The sequence below is a fragment of the Amblyraja radiata genome, chromosome 33 (assembly GCF_010909765.2).
Source record: "Amblyraja radiata isolate CabotCenter1 chromosome 33, sAmbRad1.1.pri, whole genome shotgun sequence".
Lineage (NCBI taxonomy): Eukaryota > Metazoa > Chordata > Chondrichthyes > Rajiformes > Rajidae > Amblyraja > Amblyraja radiata.
This window is the reverse complement of record NC_045988.1, coordinates 29293195-29310789: the sequence shown is the minus strand read 5'-3', so window position 1 is coordinate 29310789 and position 17595 is coordinate 29293195. Positions and strand designations below refer to the sequence as shown.

General features: G+C 44.6%; 1 protein-coding gene across 6 annotated transcripts in view; it reads right to left on the bottom strand.

Annotated features, from left to right (window-relative positions):
• Positions 1-17595, bottom strand: part of arhgap32 (Rho GTPase activating protein 32) — a 539690-nt gene that overhangs the window by 134270 nt on the left and 387825 nt on the right. The window lies entirely within an intron of this gene.

Below are 17595 nucleotides of genomic sequence, written 5' to 3'. Positions count from 1 at the left end.
GAAAAGGAGGAAAGAAGTTATAAGTTTTGCCTGCCATCACAGTGGGGAATGTGAGGCCGCCGAAAAAACAAATTGGACGTGCTGCCTGCACTGGTGAGGACTCGGAGGGAGTGCCGCGAGTGCAGTGATCTCGGAGTTTTGCGGGGACATGGCTCCATGAGGACATCCCGGAGTCTAGTGCGAGTGTGTACGGCTTACTGACTGTTCGGGGGGACAGGGACTGCAGAGAGAGTGACAGTGGTCAGTACAACTCTGGTCACATCACGGTGATGGAGCGTGTGTGTGGCCCGGACATTGAACTGATGGCTGTGGGTCTCCGCTTATGCTGTGTGCCCTGGGGATTCTTACATGCTGTTGTGGCGGCTGTTTAAGTCTGTTTAATTTTTATGTGGTTATGTATCTTGGTGCTTTTTTGTATGACTGCTGGCAAATCAAATTCCTTGTAGGTTTACATACTTGGCTAATAAATTAATTACAATTACAATTGTCAATTCATTAAAATCATCGACATAGATCATTAACAGCTGAGGCCCTACATCAATCCCTACAATACCCGACTGGTCTCAACACACCAACGTGAAAATTACCCATTTTATGCCCCTGTCCCACTTAGGAATCCTGAACGGAAACCTCTGGAGACTTTGCGCACCACCCAAGGTTTCCGTGCGGTTCCCGGAGGTTGCAGATGGTTGCCGGAGGTTGCAGGTAGTGGAAGCAGGTAGGGAGACTGACAAAAACCTCCGGGAACCGCACGGAAACCTTGGGTGTGGCGTAAAGTCTCCAGAGGTTTCCGTTCAGGTTTCCTAAGTGGGACAGGGGCCATTATTTAATGCTCAAACCAGTTTGCTAGCATATAATCCTCAACACAATGTTCTCTCATTTTGCTCAATAATTTCACGTTGCGCTTTACCAAAGGCCTTCTGGAAGTCCAAATACATTGTACACTGTTTGCTTCTGCATCCTCATAAATGCCAAAATGCCCATTCAAAAATCCACAATAACTCTACCCAGTTCTTATTTTGTTTTCCAAGTATCCTATTTGCACTTCCTTAAGAATATATTCCAGCATTTCCCTCCTCTTGATTTCAAGCTAACTGGTGTTCGGAGTCCAAGTTTCTCTTCCACTCCCTTTTTAAATCGTGTGGTGACATTTGCTCCTTTCTAATTTGTTCCAGAATCTACAGGATGTTAGAAAATACAACTAATTCTTCGCATAGGCATCGCTTGGAAATGTAGGTCATTAAGTTTTCAGGATTCATTGCCTCTCAGAATCATTCATTGCGCCAAAAATTAATATTTTAACCACTTTCTCCTTTTCATTACATTCCTATGAATGTTCAGACATACACTCCTCCACGGGAGGATTTCTATGTTTTTTTCGGTGAAGGCTGGCATCAAATATTTGTGTGTAGTCTCTGACTACATTTTATCTCTATCCCATCCACTCCCCTGGCATCAGTCTGAAGAAGGGTCTCCACTCGAAACATCACCCATCCCTTCTCTCCAGGGATGCTGCCTGTCCCGCTGAGTTACTCCAGCATTTTGTGTCTACCTTCGGCATAAAATATTTGTTGAATTCCTTTGCTATTTACTTATTTCCCAAAAGAATTTCTCACTCTTCAGGGACCCACATTACCACTGTTAATATTTTCCCTTTTACACATCTGTAGAGTTTTTCACAGGTTGTTATTATGGTTCTCACTTGACCACTCTCACGTTCCACTTTCCCTTCTGATCAATGCACAACGGACCCCACTGCTTCCATGAACATCAATCCTGTCTCACCTCATTGCAACTACTCCCCCTGGTCTGAAGTTATTTTCTTTTCAAATGATTCAAACACAGCACCTTGGCTGAGTTACCTATAATATTCATGTGGGAGAGTCTCTCTTTGAATTAAGCCAAGAACTCATTAAGCCGAGGACCCAGCTGCCTCTCAAGCGGATGTAAAAGCCCCGTGGGAGTATTACAAAAATTAATAGGGAGCTCTCAACGTCAATATTTATCCCTCAAGTATTATTTTTTTTTAAATTCTGATTCTTTTCATTAGTTGCTGCCAATACCCAAGAAGATCAGTGGCATTTAGCTGTTTGCACACGAATAGGTCCAGGACTCATGTGGACGTTGAGTGACAGATGCCATCAGATGTGTCACACTGTTGTCACTCAACTTCATATGGGGTGAACAGTGGTGTAAAGTCTTGCTGACATTCTCCAGATGATGCTGGAGAATCACAACTCTGATTCTACTTGTACTTAGTCACAATCCCTGCAGGAACGGACACCCAGACATCCGGGGCAGTTCTCAACCTGGAGAACAAGCATAGGACTTTTCAAACAGGAATTTAGTCAGATAGTTTTTCTTGATTGAATCATGGAAACAGGCCCCTCAACCTAATCCATCACAACCAAGTCTCCCTGTGCTTGTGTCATTTGCCTGCATTTTGCCCATGTCACTCTCAATGGTTCAATAGTACTTTATTGTCACATGTACCGTAACCTAGGTACACTGAAATTATTTTTTACATTCATTTCACAAACAATCCCAGGTACAATCATACAAGTACAAGAGTGTAAAATAGAAGATTATACTGGGGCAGTATGCCCAAGAGTCACCACGGTTCCAGCACCATTAATGTACCCTTCCAGCTCAGAGTTGTTAAAAAATGTTTGTCCTATCTTGGCCATAAAGGCATGTTGTCCTGGTGACGGCACTGGGTTTGATTTGCATGGGTCGTCCTGGCCTGGCGATGTGTTGTGCCCTCAACCGATGCTTCCGCAGATCCTCGTGTCAGAAGTCCACCACTTAGCCTCCTTGTCCCAGGGCGCCTCCATCAGCTGAACACGGAATACCCAGAAAGCCTCCAAGGGCACGGGAGGTGAGACATTAGCTTGCTCAACAGCATCATCCTTTTCTTCTATCTGCCACTGCCATTCTAAATCTTTCTATTCCCTGTACCAATCCAAATACCTGGAAGAAGGATCTCAACCCAAAACGCCAACTACTCCTTTTCTCCAGAGATGTTGCCCGACCCGCTGAGTTACTTCAGCGTCTATCTACTTTTAAACATAATTAAACCTGCCTCTCCATCTTTATCCACAGCTTGTTCCACGAACCCACTACACCTTGTGTGGAAAAACGTGCCTCTCTGGTCCTTTTTATATCTGAAGACTGAAGATGGGTTCCAACCCAAAATGTCACCTATCCATTCTGTCCCCAGATGCTGCCTGGCTTGTTGAATTCCTCTAGCATGTTGTTTTCTGCTTAAGATTCCAGCATCTGCAATTTCTTGGGTCTGCATCATTTATTAGGCTATTACTAGAATTTTCTCCACAATTAATGCATAGGCAGCATGGGGAGGTGGGATGCAGGGATTATAGGTGAGGAGCCACATAATTGTGTAACACAAGGGACTCTCAGGACTGACTTACAGAATATGCCAACACATTTGAAATGAGGTGATAGGGAGAGTAAGAATATATAGCCGAGTATGAAGCTTCAAACCCACTCCTGCTGAATTAACACATTCGGTCAAATTATTATATGATATAAATGTTAAAAGGAGGACTTAAGGCAGTCTTTGATGAAACGTCTAGCAAAGTTTCCCCCCACCCCCCAACCAATAAAATGTGCCAGTTCATTATAACTGGCCCATCTGTGAAAAATATTCACTCATAAATGGCTTGAGAATGCAGAGCTCTTCACAGTCTTGTTATTGTAAGAGGTAATATTTTGAAGTCTTAAACACAAGTCTCCAAATATTTAAAAAAATGTTTAATGGTTATATTGTCTCTTTAAATAAGATTGTTTCAAGGATTTCTACCTACAGAGTTCTGAGCTATAAAGTATGTATTTAGAAAAAACATTAAATGAAAGGTATGGAATACTTGACACATGAAGAGAAATCAGGAATTGCTGGCAAAGGAATCTGGAATAATCTCCGCCAAGCTGCAAATCCCAGTGAATTTAGAAGACGGCTATTGACAGGTTTTTACTGGGATATTATGAAACAAAAAGTAGTAAAAGGTGTTAATCATGGTCATAAGAAATCAGTAGCCTCAATCACCGTCTAAGTTATTTCTGCAAGTTTTCTTGGTAGCTGCTGAACAGGGACAGAATTCCACCAGTCAGTAAAGCCAAATAGAATGCCCAGATATGATTCCCAGCGCACCAGGGACTGACTCCACTGGTTGGGAAGAAAACCGCACACTGTTTCAGCAACTGGGAGTTTTGAATAGATAAATCAAACTCAGTTGCTGCACAAAATTACCAGTTGGCTTCTGGAACTCTTCCCTGACATTGGGATCCAGCTCATCTCCCATAGTCAGCTGTGAACTCTCACAGACTCCGTTCAATGACGAACATTTGCAATCTGAGCCATATAACAAATATGCCATGGAATCCTATTTGGAATCAATATGTATCGCAAGACATCAAAGGGGAAAAAGGCACAAAATTGACACAAAAAAAGGGGCCAAAGTTCAGAGCAAAGGAAGCTCACTATAAAACTCTTCTGAGTACCTTGTACACATCTCCACTCTATCGACAGGTTCAATGGAATCAGCAGCAACGTTGCCAGAACCATGAGCATGCTTGAACACTGTGCAAATCAACTCATAACGTGGGTGGCAGCAGAAATCAGTAGCAAAACCCACAAGCAAATCATTCTGAATGGTCATATGGTCTAACACCTGTTTAATGGCAGCCATACTAATTTTCCCAATGTAACCAACATTACCCTTCCTTGTGACACCATGCGTCATGAACCTCAACACATAACAAGAGAATTCAGAGTACCACATGACTGTCTTTTCCTGCAAGTGAGCAAATCATCCACTATGTCCAGCAGAGGTGTTTGCAAAGGTTGGACCTGCTTTACATGGAGGCTGTGGCTCAGATGAATTGAGCTCTCATTTAAAGAAGTCTCCTGTCCCTAAATGAACAGAAATAGATCTGTAAACCCAGCAAGGAGCATTTCTCCTCAGTTCACCAGCAGAACAAAGCTTCAGACAGAAAGTCAATGCTCCATCTACTCCCTTCCTCACCACCAGTTTCCTTCCTGTGGTTCTCCAAAGTTCATAAGTTGTAGGAGCAGAATTAGGCCATTCGGCCCATAAAATTGACACCGTCATTCGTTCATGGCTGATCTATCTTTCCCTCTCAACCCCATTCTCCTGCCCTCTTCCCAGAACCCTAAGCGCATTTACTAACCAAGAACCAATCTGAAACCAATCACACTGCATGCTCATTCCATAAAAAATGAGCCTCCCAGTTCCTGCTGAATATCTTCTGCGATGTCTGGTTCACCACCCCAAAAACTAATCAGCTCCACAATCACTTCCTTAAAAATAAATGTTACCTAATGTTGCAGTAAATTGTCCCTTGAACTTTAACAGAGGAGTTCCATAAGTTTAAACTTTCCAGATTCATGTACCTCTCCCCAGCCCATCTCTTGTCCAGTTCCCTCAGGGTGCTGTGGTCTTTCTCCAAAAATAACCCTCAGAACACAGACATATACCTCATCATCCGTAATCTCTCACTAACACCACATCTTGCCTATAAACCTAGCTTCAGCAAATTATCAAATTAGGAATAAAAATGAGCCTTACCATGTTTCACCTTGGAATGCCAGTGAGAAGTAACAATGATACATTTTTGAAAAGGATCTTCCTAAAATCATAATACTGCGTACATTTACATAACACTTCACTGACTGCAAAGTATTTCTGGATGAGCAGAAGCTGTGCAAGGTACTTTACTTTCCATTTCAATCAAGCACAAGTATCTCAGAGTACCTCAATGCAAGAACTGCACAAATGAACCAGACTCAAAATATATAACTTCCACTAGGAGACAAATCCTTTCCTGAGGATGGACAGCATTAATAATCCAATCACATATTTATTTAATTTCCCTAATTTATACAAAAAAAAGTAGCAGCGAATATACTCACAGCAACCTGTGAAATATTCAAAGGTACACAAAAATGTTGGAGAAACTCAGCGGGTGCAGCAGCATCTATGGAGCGAAGGAAATAGGCAATGTTTCAGGCCAAAACCCTTCTTCAGACTGAAATATTCAAGGTGATTAAGACAGATCGAGCGAGTGGAAATACATGGCAGATGGACTATAAAGTGGATAAATGTGAAGTTATCAATTTTGGTGGGAAAAACAGAATGGCAGTTTCATTTTGGGGGTTGACTGGGGCATGCTGATCTATAACAGTTGAACCATGCTTGCACTCAAGGTGCAAGAGGTTTTGAGTGCAGGAGGAAGGATATCCAGCTAGAATTATACAGGGCCATGTTAACTCACATCTTGAGTACACTGTGCAGTTTTGGTCCAAGCTAGGTTATGTTTCCCATAAAGGGAATGCAGCAATGGTTCACCACACTGATTCTGGGATAGTGGGACTAGTTTTGAGGAAAGATTTGGTTGACTGCCTGCATCCACTAGACGTACAAAAAATGAGGGGAGAACTTTTCAAAGTGTACAAATTCTGGCAGGTTCAACAGGCTGGAAGCATGGAGGATGTTTCCACTGGTTGGAGTGTAGGGGCGACATGGTGGCGCAGCAGTAGAGTTGCTGCCTTACAGCGCCAGAGTCCCCGGATTGATCCTGACTATGGCAGCTGTATGTACGGAGTTTGCAGGTTCTCCCCACGTGGCTTTTCTCCGGGTGCTCTGGTTTCCTCCAACATTCCAAAGTCGTGCAGGTTTGGAGATTAATCGGGTTCTGTAAATTGTCTCTAGTGTGTCGGATAGAACTATTGTAAGAGCGTTCGATGGTCGCCGTGGACTCGGCGCGCCAAAGGGCCTGTTTCCCCATGGTATCTCTAAACTAAATTAGTCTCAGGACATGGAGCAAGGCAGTTAGGTACCAAATGAGGAGACATTTAGTTTAGTTTAGAGATACAGTGTGGAACCAGGCCCTTCAGCCCACCGTCCATGCTGATCATCGATCACCTGGACACTAGTTTTATGTCCTATACACTAAGGAACATTTTATAGGATCCATTTAACCCACAAATCTGTATGTTTTTGGAGTGTGGGAGGAAACCAAAGCACCCGGAGAAAACCCATGTGGGCACAGGAAGAATGTACAAGCTCCGCACAGACAGCACCCAAGATCAGGATCAAACCAGGGTCTCTGGCGCGGTGGGGAAGCAGCTCTACTGCTGAATATATGCATGTAAAGACAGTGCTGGAGTAACGCAACATGTCAGGCACTATTTCTGGGGAACATTTGGAAATTTAAGTGAACCCAGATCCTTTTACCGGCAGCACACCAGGAATACAATAAGTAACGTATAAAGATCGTCACTGGGATAGGGCATTCAATCATCTGAACATGCTCTGCCAGTTTATAAGATGATGACATATGATCACGTCTGATATTCCTGCTTTATCCTGCCTTCATTTATTGCCTTCGCTGTTTCTAAATCTATCTTCCTTGTACATAAGTAGACACAAGGAACAGTAGCACAAAATGGCACAAAGTGCTGGTGTAACTCAGTGGGTCAGGCAGCATCTATGGAGAACATGGATACGTGACGTTTCAGGTCGGGACCTTTCTTCAGACTGATTGTAGCAGGGTTGGAGAAAGCTGGGAGATGAAGCTGCGGGATGAGCCAGGATACGTGGATACGTGAGTGATCGATGGACAAAGGCCATAAATGAAAAGGGGGGGGCTATTGACTAAGTGGCTTTGCGCCAGGAGAGAAGAGAATGGTGTATGTGAACAAGGATGAAGGAATTGTGTAGTGGGGGGGAGAGCGATCCATTTGGAGAAGTGGATGAGATGGTATGGTACAGATTGGGCTGGGTCATGCGAGTAAAAATTTGGGGAGAGACATGGCTGGGGTGGAATTTAAGATAGACACAAAATGCTGGAGTAACTCAGCGGGACAGGCAGCATCTCTGGAGAGAAGGAATGGATGATGTTACGGGTCAAGACCCTTCTTCAGACTGACATCAGGGGGGGAGAGAGATTATAGATAGGGAAGTGTGAAGGTGTGAAAACAGGGCTAAGGGAATGGAAATCAAGGAAAATGTGGAATAGATCATTGTTAGCGAGGAGAAGGTAACAACAAAGCAAACAGAGATAGAATGTAGTCAGAGACAGTAAGACTGATTGGAGTACTGGGAAGGGGGAGGGATGGAGAGAGAGGGAAAGCAAGGTTACTTGAAGTTAGAGAAGTCAACGTTCATACTGCTGGGGTTTAAGCTGCCCAAATGAAATATGGGGAGCTGTTCCTCTAATTTGCACTGGGCCTCACTCTGACAATGGAGGAGGCCCAGGACAGAAAGGTCACTGTAGGCATGTGAGGGGCAGTTAAAGTGTTTAGCAACCGGGAGATCAAGTAGGTTCAGGCGGACTAAGAGGAGGTGTTCAGCGAAACGGTCGCCAAGCCTGCACTTGGTCTCGACGATATACAGTTGATGAGGTTGGAGCAGGTGCAAGTGAACCTCTGCCTCACCTGAAAAGGCTGTTAGGTTTCCTTGGACGGAGAAGAGGGGGGAGTTATAGGGACAGATGTTGCACCTCCTGCATTTGCAGGGGAAAGTACCTGGGAAGGGGGTGGTTTGGGTTGGAAGGGACGAGTTGACCAGGGAGTCGCGGTGGGAATGGTCTCTGCGGAAAGGGGTAGAGATGGCGATGTATGGTGAGAAGGTCATGTCTCAGCATGCTGCACGTGACAGCTGCAGCCGCCACTCTGCTCAGAGCAGCCTCCCAAATGGAAGGCTTCATGCTTGTGCTGCTATACGTTCAGCACGCACACATACATACTTTACATTCTTCGGCATGATTTATAAACACTGCACTTTTTAACTCCTCAAAGGCTTAAACTTCCAGCAGATTATTCAGCCAAATATCCAAACCCACGGCCACGTTTCAGGTAGTTACAGTGGCTGTAGTATTAACAGGTCATTCAGCTCATTGCCCAGAGCTCCATCACAATGTTAAAGATTTCCACGGTGAGATTCTAGTCTTCTCTTTTCTAAACACCATCAGCCTGCTCAATTTTTCTTCGTTATTATAAAAATGTTATTCTCAGTACCAAGATTATTTTTAGGAATACACAGAATAGCCCCTCAGTACTGATCCACCATTTATTAAGATCATGGCTTAAACGACTGCAAACTCAATCTACAACCCTGTCTACCTACAGTACACTTCCAGTCTATCACACGTCAATCATCCTGGACTGTAAACCATTTTAAAACTCTGCCTCCATCGACAGTTGAGCAAGAGGTGATGTTGACAGAAAATATATTCCCCTCATCTCTGACTTAAAGTGGGCGACCCTTATTTTTGAACAATGTCTGCCCCGTCCCAGTTCTAAATTCTCCCACAAAATAAATCATAATTTTCACATCCACCCCGTCAAGAGCCCTCAGGGTCCTCGATGCATATGGACCATGAGCTTTTATCTTCTACATGGCATCTGACATGGCTCTTGATCAAATGCCTTCTGGAAATCGAAGCTAAGCACATCCATCCGTTTATCTTTCTCCATTCACAACTTGCTTCTTTAAAGAACTCCAATAAATTGGTCAGACATGATTTCCTGTTCACAAAATCTTGTTGACTTTGCCTGATCTCTTTGAACTTTTCAAAGTGTCTGCTATAATATCCATAACAATAGTTCCTGACATTTTCCTTATGACAGATGTTAAATTGACTGGCATGTAGCTTCCTGAACAATTCCTCAGCCTTCATCTTGTCTCGGTAATCCAGAGTCCAAATCTGTGCTCAGTTTTTTGACTGTACCCTAAGGATTCATGTGTCGAACAGGATTTCTCTTTTTTTTTTTCAATTCTGTTTCTGTAGAAATAATCCCTAGTTATTTGAATGCGTTTTTTTTATACAGCTTCAGGCTGTACTGCTATTTTTAATACTTAGTGACTCAGTCGCCCGATCCTTTTGCACCTTTACCCTATTTATTCTCATTTCCCCAAAAAGCATGTGGTTACCTTATTCACAGCAGCAGCTCGTACGCCTTTGAATTTAGTTTGCTATTTATAGACACACCCTGCAATTGGACATTTTGCAATAGTATTGTTTACTCCAAACTGCTGTTGTCTATGAAACTATTAGATTTTATTTCTAATTCCAAACTAAGTTGAGTTTGAGTTTAGTTTATGGTCACGTGTATGGAGGTACAGTGAAAAGCTTTTGTTATGTGCTAACCAGTCAGCGAAAAACAATACATGATTACAATCGAGCCATCCACAGTGTACAGATACACAATAATGGGAATAACATGAATCACGTTTACTGCAAGATATAGTCCAGTAAAGTTCGATCAAACATAGTCCAAGGGTCTCCAATGGGGTAGATAGTAGCTCAGGACTGCTCTCTGGTTTTCATAGGGTAATTTGTTGCCTGATAAAAGCTGGGAAGAAACTGTGCCTAAATCGGGGTGCATTTTTTTGCCCAATGGGAGAGGGGAGAAGAGGGAGTGGCCAGGGTGCGACTCATCCTTGATTATGCTGGTGGCCTTGCTGAGGTAACGTGAGGTGTAAAGGGGGTCAATGGGAGGGAGGTTGTTTTGTGTGATGGTCTGGGCTGCGTTCACAATTCTCTGCAATTTCTTGCAGTCTTGGATGGAGCTGTTCCCAAACCATGCTGTGATGCATCCCGATAAAAGAAGTTGATGAGAGTTGTTGGGACATGCTGAACTGTCTTAACCTTTTAAAGAAGTAGAGGCGTTGGTGTGCTTTCCTGGCCATTGCTTCAATATGGGTGGTCCAGGAGAAGTTGTTGGTGTTATTTACTCCTAGGAATTTGAAGCTTTCAACTATTTCTACTTTGGTGCCATCAATGCGAACCAGGGTATGTGTACCGCTTCACATAAAATTATTTGTGTACGTGACCATGTACAGGTCCTCCCATGGTAGCCCGCTTGCTGGTTTCCACTCGTCTGAGTAACAACCTTCAAGCCTATTTCTGTTTTGCAGTCAGGTTGTCATCTATTCTGCTAATCATCCCAACTGCAAATGCAAATCTTAGTCACCCAGAGTTTTCTGAAGGTAGACAAAAATGCTGGAGAAACTCAGCGGGTGAGGCAGCATCTATGGAGCGAAGGATTTGGTGACGTTTCGGGTCGAGACCCTTCTTCAGGCTGATGTGGGGGAGGGGGGTGGGAAGAAGAAAGGAAGAGGCTGAGACAGTGGGCTGTGGGAGAGCTGGGAAGGGAAGGGGAAGGAGGGAGACAGCAACGACTATCTGAAATTGGAGAAGTCAATGTTCATACCGGTGGGGTGTAAACTACCCAAGCGAAATATGAGGTGCTGCTCCTCCAATTTGCGGTGGGACTCATTCTGGCCATGCAGGAGGCCCAGGACAGAAAGGTCGGATTCGGAATGGGAGGGGGAGTTGAAGTGCTGAGCCCCCGGGAGATCAGGTTGGTTAATGCGAACTGTGCGGAGGTGTTGGGCGAAGCGATCATCAAGCCTGCGCTTGGTCTCACCGATATAGAGCAGTTGATGTAATAGATGAGGATGGAGGAGGTGCAGGTGAACCTCTGCCTCACCTGGAAAGACTGCTTGGGTCCTTGGAAGGAGTCAAGGGGGGAGGTAAAGCGACAAGTGTAGCATTTCCTGCGGTTGCAAGGGAAAGTACCGGGAGAAGGGGTGGTTTGGGTGGGAAGGGACAAATTGACCAGGGTGTTACGGAGGGAGCGGTCTCTGCGGAAAGCAGAAAGGGGAGGATGTGCACCTCCGCACAGTTCGCGTTAACCAACCTGATCTCCCGGTGGCTCAGCACTTCAACTCCCCCTCCCATTCCGAATCCGACCTTTCTGTCCTGGGTTTCCTCCATGGTCAGAATGAGTCCCACCACAAATTGGAGGAGCAACACCTCATATTTCATTTGGGTAGTTTACACCCCAGCGGTATGCACATTGACTTGTTCAATTTCAGGTAGTCCTTGCTTTCTCGCTCCTTCCCAGCACTCCCACAGCCCACTGTCTCTGCCTCTTCCTTTCTTCTTCCCGCACCCCCCCCCCCCTACCCCCACATCAGCCTGAAGAAGGGTCTCGACCCGAAACATCACCTATTCCTTCGCTCCATAGATGCTGCCTCACCCGCTGAGTTTCTCCAGCATTTTTGTCTACCTGCAGTTCTTTCTTAAACAGAGCTTTTCGAAATTCCCTGATTTAATAAATAGAGCACCAACTAAAATTTAAATAGAAATAATTCATAACATTTATTAACTTAGGAAATTAATTGTATTGTCGGAGACAAAGTGGGCAGATAATGATACTGTAAATGACAGGACGTGAAAACTGATATTACACAAGAACAAAGAATGCAGTCACAACTAGGCTCAATATAGTTAAATGAGGCGAGACAGAAAGCCACATATCCTACTCTGCAAATGACAAAACAAAATGCTGCACAGGGACTTAGCAGATGGAAGCATAAAAATAAAAACATAAAAAGAACTAAAACTAATAAATTGATTTCAATGTAGGCAAATCTGAGGGTTTCCATCTTTGGTATAACAGGAATAGAATTAATTTAATGAACTGTAGATGTTTACAAGTCACAGAGTTCCAAGTATATCGGCCACTGGAATGTCATGGACAAGCATAGAAATTAATTATGTGCTAATAAAATACTGACCTTCATACCTGAAACTAGAACAAAAGCACTCTGGGAATGCCATATAATCCTTGGAGGAATGCTGCTTAGATTTAACAAGAGACACACTTGGACAAATGCTTATATAAAAATGTGTTCACAGAAACTTAGAAAGTTAAAACTTAATAAAACTTTAAAAAAAAATTAAATTATGTGCCCCACCTGGATTTGAATCAATTTCTCCCTTTCACCAATATTCATTCCTCTGGCTTCACAATTCATATATCTTCTATCCTTACATCTCACACTTTCTGTGTTTTCATCTCTGGCTGTTGTCCAACCAAAAGAAACCCTCACCTGTATCCACCTATCACTTGTGTTTAAGAAGGTACTGCAGACGCTGGAAATTCGAAGGTAGACAAAAGTACTGGAGAAACTCAGCGGGTGCAGCAGCATCTATGGAGCAAAGGAAATAGGCAACGTTTCGGCCCGAAATGTTGCTGCACCCGCTGAGTTTCTCCAGTACTTTTGTCTACCTTCCACCTATCACTTGCCAGGCATGATCCCACCTCCATTTCTCTTCCAGCTTTTTTCCTCCTCCCCCAACACAATCAGTCTGAAGATTCCCGACTCAAAGTGTAACCTATTTATGATCTCAAGAGGTACTACCTGACCCGCTGAGTTGCACCAGCACTTTTCTTTTTTTGGTAAACCAGCACCTGCCATTCCTTGTGTCCCCATAGTCAAGCTATAGGCTGAGTCATGGACTGTGGGGTCAGGCAACCTGTCCCTATTTGGAATTAATTCCTAGCTTGCTCAATCTCTCCCTATAGCTCAGGCTCTCGTGGCCTGGCAACATTGACGTAAATCTTCCCTGCACTCCTTCCGGCACAATGACATCCTTCTCGCTAGCTGGGTGATCAAAACTGAACACAATACTCCAAATACAGACTCACCAACGTCTCGTACAACTGTAACAAAGTAAATATTTTTATCGGAGGGTATTATAGTGCTGTCAGGACAGGTTAGATGATTACTTTTGTCGTGGAGGCTGAGTGCAAGGCCCTTCCTCCTTTATTCGTCAGTAAAAGACCTAATGAGTAGAGAAGTTGGGCGGTCATGTTGCAGTTATATAAGACGTTGGTGAGGCCGCATTTGTGTTCAGTTCTGGGCACCATGTTATAGGAAAGATGTTATCAAGCTGGAAAAGGTACAGAGAAGATTTACGAGGATGTTGCCAGGACTATAGGGTCTGAGCTATAGGGAGAGATGAGTAGGCTGGGACTCTATTCCTTGGAGCGCAGGAGGATGAGGGGTGATCTTATAGAGGTGTATAAGATCATAAAAGGAATAGATCAGGTAGATGCACAGTCTCTTGCCCAAGTAGGGGAATCGAGGACATAGGTTTAAGGTGAAGGGGAAAAGATTCAATAGGAATCTAAGGGGTTACTTTTCACTCAAAGGGTAGTGGGTGTAATGGAATGAGCTGCCAGAGGAGGCTGTTGAGGCAGGAACTAAGAAAAAATTGGACAGGCACATGATTTAGGATTTAGAGAGGACTAATGTGGTTGGAACATGTTGGCTTGTGTAGGCAATTTGAGCTGATGGACCTGTTTCCACACTGTAACACTCTATGATGACTTGGAGTTCAGCTTCTGAGCACTCGTATACACGTCTTATCTTCATACTGCAGCTTGCCTCCTGAGATTTGGGTCACCTTGGGACTGGAATGCAGTAACCATTGGTTTCCTCAGCAGTGAGCACAATAAGCGAGTTCGGTATTCCAAAAAACGCAAGGAGGGATTTAGCAAAGGTCACCCGCTATAAAGAAAAAGCGAACAAAGCGCTGGCTGCATAAACTGTATGTAAATTCTTATCTTCATTCATGATTTATGTGTAAAAAATGTGTAAAATGTATTTATGTGTAAAAATATATTTAATCTGTGGAACGGGGGTGCCAGCGATTCCCGTTGCTGCACCGACTGAGGCCGGAGCTGCAGGTCTGGAGAGAATCGCACCTGCCCTCCCCCACAGTGAGTGGGACCCGAATCCCTCGGCATCGTCACAGGTCACAGAGCGACCTCGTCGGGCCGGTGAACGTCGGCTACGCCTCTCGCCTTTTCCAGTGGCTGTCGGTTGGCCCTCTCGACGCCAGAGCAGCGGCGGGGGAGGGCAGGCGTTCCAGCGGCAGCGGCGGCCCGACCTCGTGGACGACATCGTCGGGAGCTCGCAGGTCACAGGTTGGTGACCTGTTTTTCCGGTGCTCCCGCAACAACAGCTTCGTCCGCTGGACTGGAGGGCGGCAGCTTCGACCGCCCCGGGCCGCGGAGTTTGAACCGGCCCGTTCGCGGTGTTTGGATTCGGCCGCGGGACTGACTTACCATCGCCCGGCGGGGTCACAACATCCGAAGCCTGGATCGCCTCGGCGCAGAGGGAGAATAAGGAGGGAAGAGACAAAGACTTTAAGATTTTTGCCTTCCATCACAGTGAGGAGGTGCCTGGTGAACTCACTGTGGTGGATGTTAATTTGTGTTTATTGTGTGTTTTTGTCATTTTTATTATATGTATGACTGCAAGACAACGAAATTTCGTTCAGACCGAAAGGTCTGAATGACAATAAAGGCTACTTTACTTTACTTTTACTGAGCAGCGGTTCCCGCAAAGGAGCAGCGGTCAAAGGGATCGATGGCAGGAGAGAGGAGGCAGGGACTGGGGAACAGGGGAGCGGCATTGCCAACTCCCGCGTCGTCTGCAAGTCCAGGACTGTCACCGGACAGGGACGGGCACGTCTGGCCGCCCTTCTGTATGGACCAATGGAGAAGGGAGAACTAGTGTCGCTAACTCCAGTAGTAATTCGACAGCACTTGCAGCGCAGGAGACCCGGTTCCATCCAATGTTTATTTACAGTGACCTATGACCTGGGCATGCGCAGTCGAAATACTGAACTTGCTTATTGACAAACCTCTGGGCTAGGAAGAGTTGTGCATAGCCAGACAAAGAGAGCAGGAGATAGCAACTTCCAACATTTTCAACAGGAGGTGATGGAAGAGCCTGTGAGATCCAGGTGGTCTGTACATACGGGTAGAAAGTGTTGCCAGTCTCCAACAAATGCCTAGTCAGGATGCTGCCCCATCTCAGGGTGATCCACCACAACACTCCCCACAGCCCGAGCTACAACAGCCCCCCTCAGGCAGCCATTGTCATTCCCTTGGTGCATCAAGGGGAATAGGGGAAATCTTTTAGGACTGAGATGAGAAAAACATTGTCTCTGAATCTCTGGAATTCTCTGCCACAGAATGTAGTTGAGGCCAGTTCATTGGCTATATTTAAGAGGGAGTTAAATGTGGCCCATGAGGCTAAAGGGATCAGGGGGTATGGAGAGAAAGCAGGTACAGGATACTGAGTTGGATGATCAGCCATGATCATATTGAATGGCGGTGCAGGCTCGAAGGGCCGAATGGCCTACTCCTGCACCTATTTTCTATGTTTCTATGTTTCTATCACCGAGCCACAGGCAATGAAATCATCATTTGATTGTTGCAGGAGTTATGATGATTCCACAACACCAACTGGATACAACACCACTATGACTAAGAGAACATTATTTATGATGCACAGTCAAATTGGTTACAATGCAATTTCAATCGCGAACTGGAAAACCACTTAAAACCTACTTTGGAATTTGGCCAGCAGTAAAAAAGCTGAATCCATGTGGCCTCCCCGAAATAATGAGATCCCATTGCCTCTAAAGAACATCTGCTCCTCTCACTGTGGGAGTCCATGAAAATGGACAAGAATCACTTCTATTGTGCAATAATACTTCACTAAACTTTGTAACACACAGCGTTCTGCTTCTTTAGTTTGCAGTAACAAAAGTAAACCTCCAGCTTCTAAAAAGACCACTATGTTTTTTAATCTTGCTGGGAGAAATAGCTTTGTTATTACGAGTTTGAAAGTCCCTAACCATCTACCACCCATTGATACGATTGTTTTTTTATCAACATTTTCTACAACAAGGTTTGTTGGAACACCGTACAACAGAATTACCTGCACCAGTTTTCTGGTACAGCAGTGCACAGCTTGAGCAGATGCCTTTTTAGAATTACACGGACATTCGTATGTGTGAGTGGTCAGACTCCAGCATAAAGTGCGTTTGTATGACCAAGGGTGGTGGTAATGAAGTAGCAGAACTGTACTAATGGGGGCACAAGTATATTTAAGAAAACTTGGAGATGATATTCAGTTAATTTTAATTACACCTATGAAAAAAAAATTAAGATGAGGGATAACTTAAACATTAACCAGATGTCATTATTAACCAAACAATAAATCCTCCAGTTTGTCAGAGCTTGGAGACCAGAGTGATCACCAGGCAAGTATATACGACACTACCTCTACAGAGAGTTGCAGACAAGGATAACCTAAGCCTTGAAGCTCTTCAACAGTCTTGGTACGATCAGAAGATGGCTGTGTAACAGATTATGCTGCGTATCTGTGCATTTGACGGGGTGTATTTGTTCAGAAGTGTGAGGATCCCGGTTTTACAAGAGAGGATTTGAGTTTAGGAGCAAGGAGGTCCTACTGCAGTTGTACAGGGGCCTGGTGAGACCGCACCTGGAGTATTGTGTGCAATTTGGGACTCATAATTTGAGGAAGTACATTATTGCTATTGAGGGAGTGCAGCGTAGGTTCACCAGGTTAATTCCTGGGAGAGCGGGACTGACATATGATGAAAGAATGGGTCAACTGGGCTTGTATTCACTGGAATTTAGATGGATGAGAGGGGTTCTTATAGAAACATAAAATTCTTAATGGATTGGACAGGCTAGATGCAGGAGAAATGTTCCCGATGCTGGGAGAGTCCAGAACCAGGGGTCACAGTTTAAGAATAAGGGTAGGCCATTTAGGACTGAGATGAGGAAAAACCTTTTCACCCAGAGGGTAGTGAATCTGTGGAATTCTCTGCCACAGAAGGCAGTGGAGGCCAATTCACTGGATGTTTTCA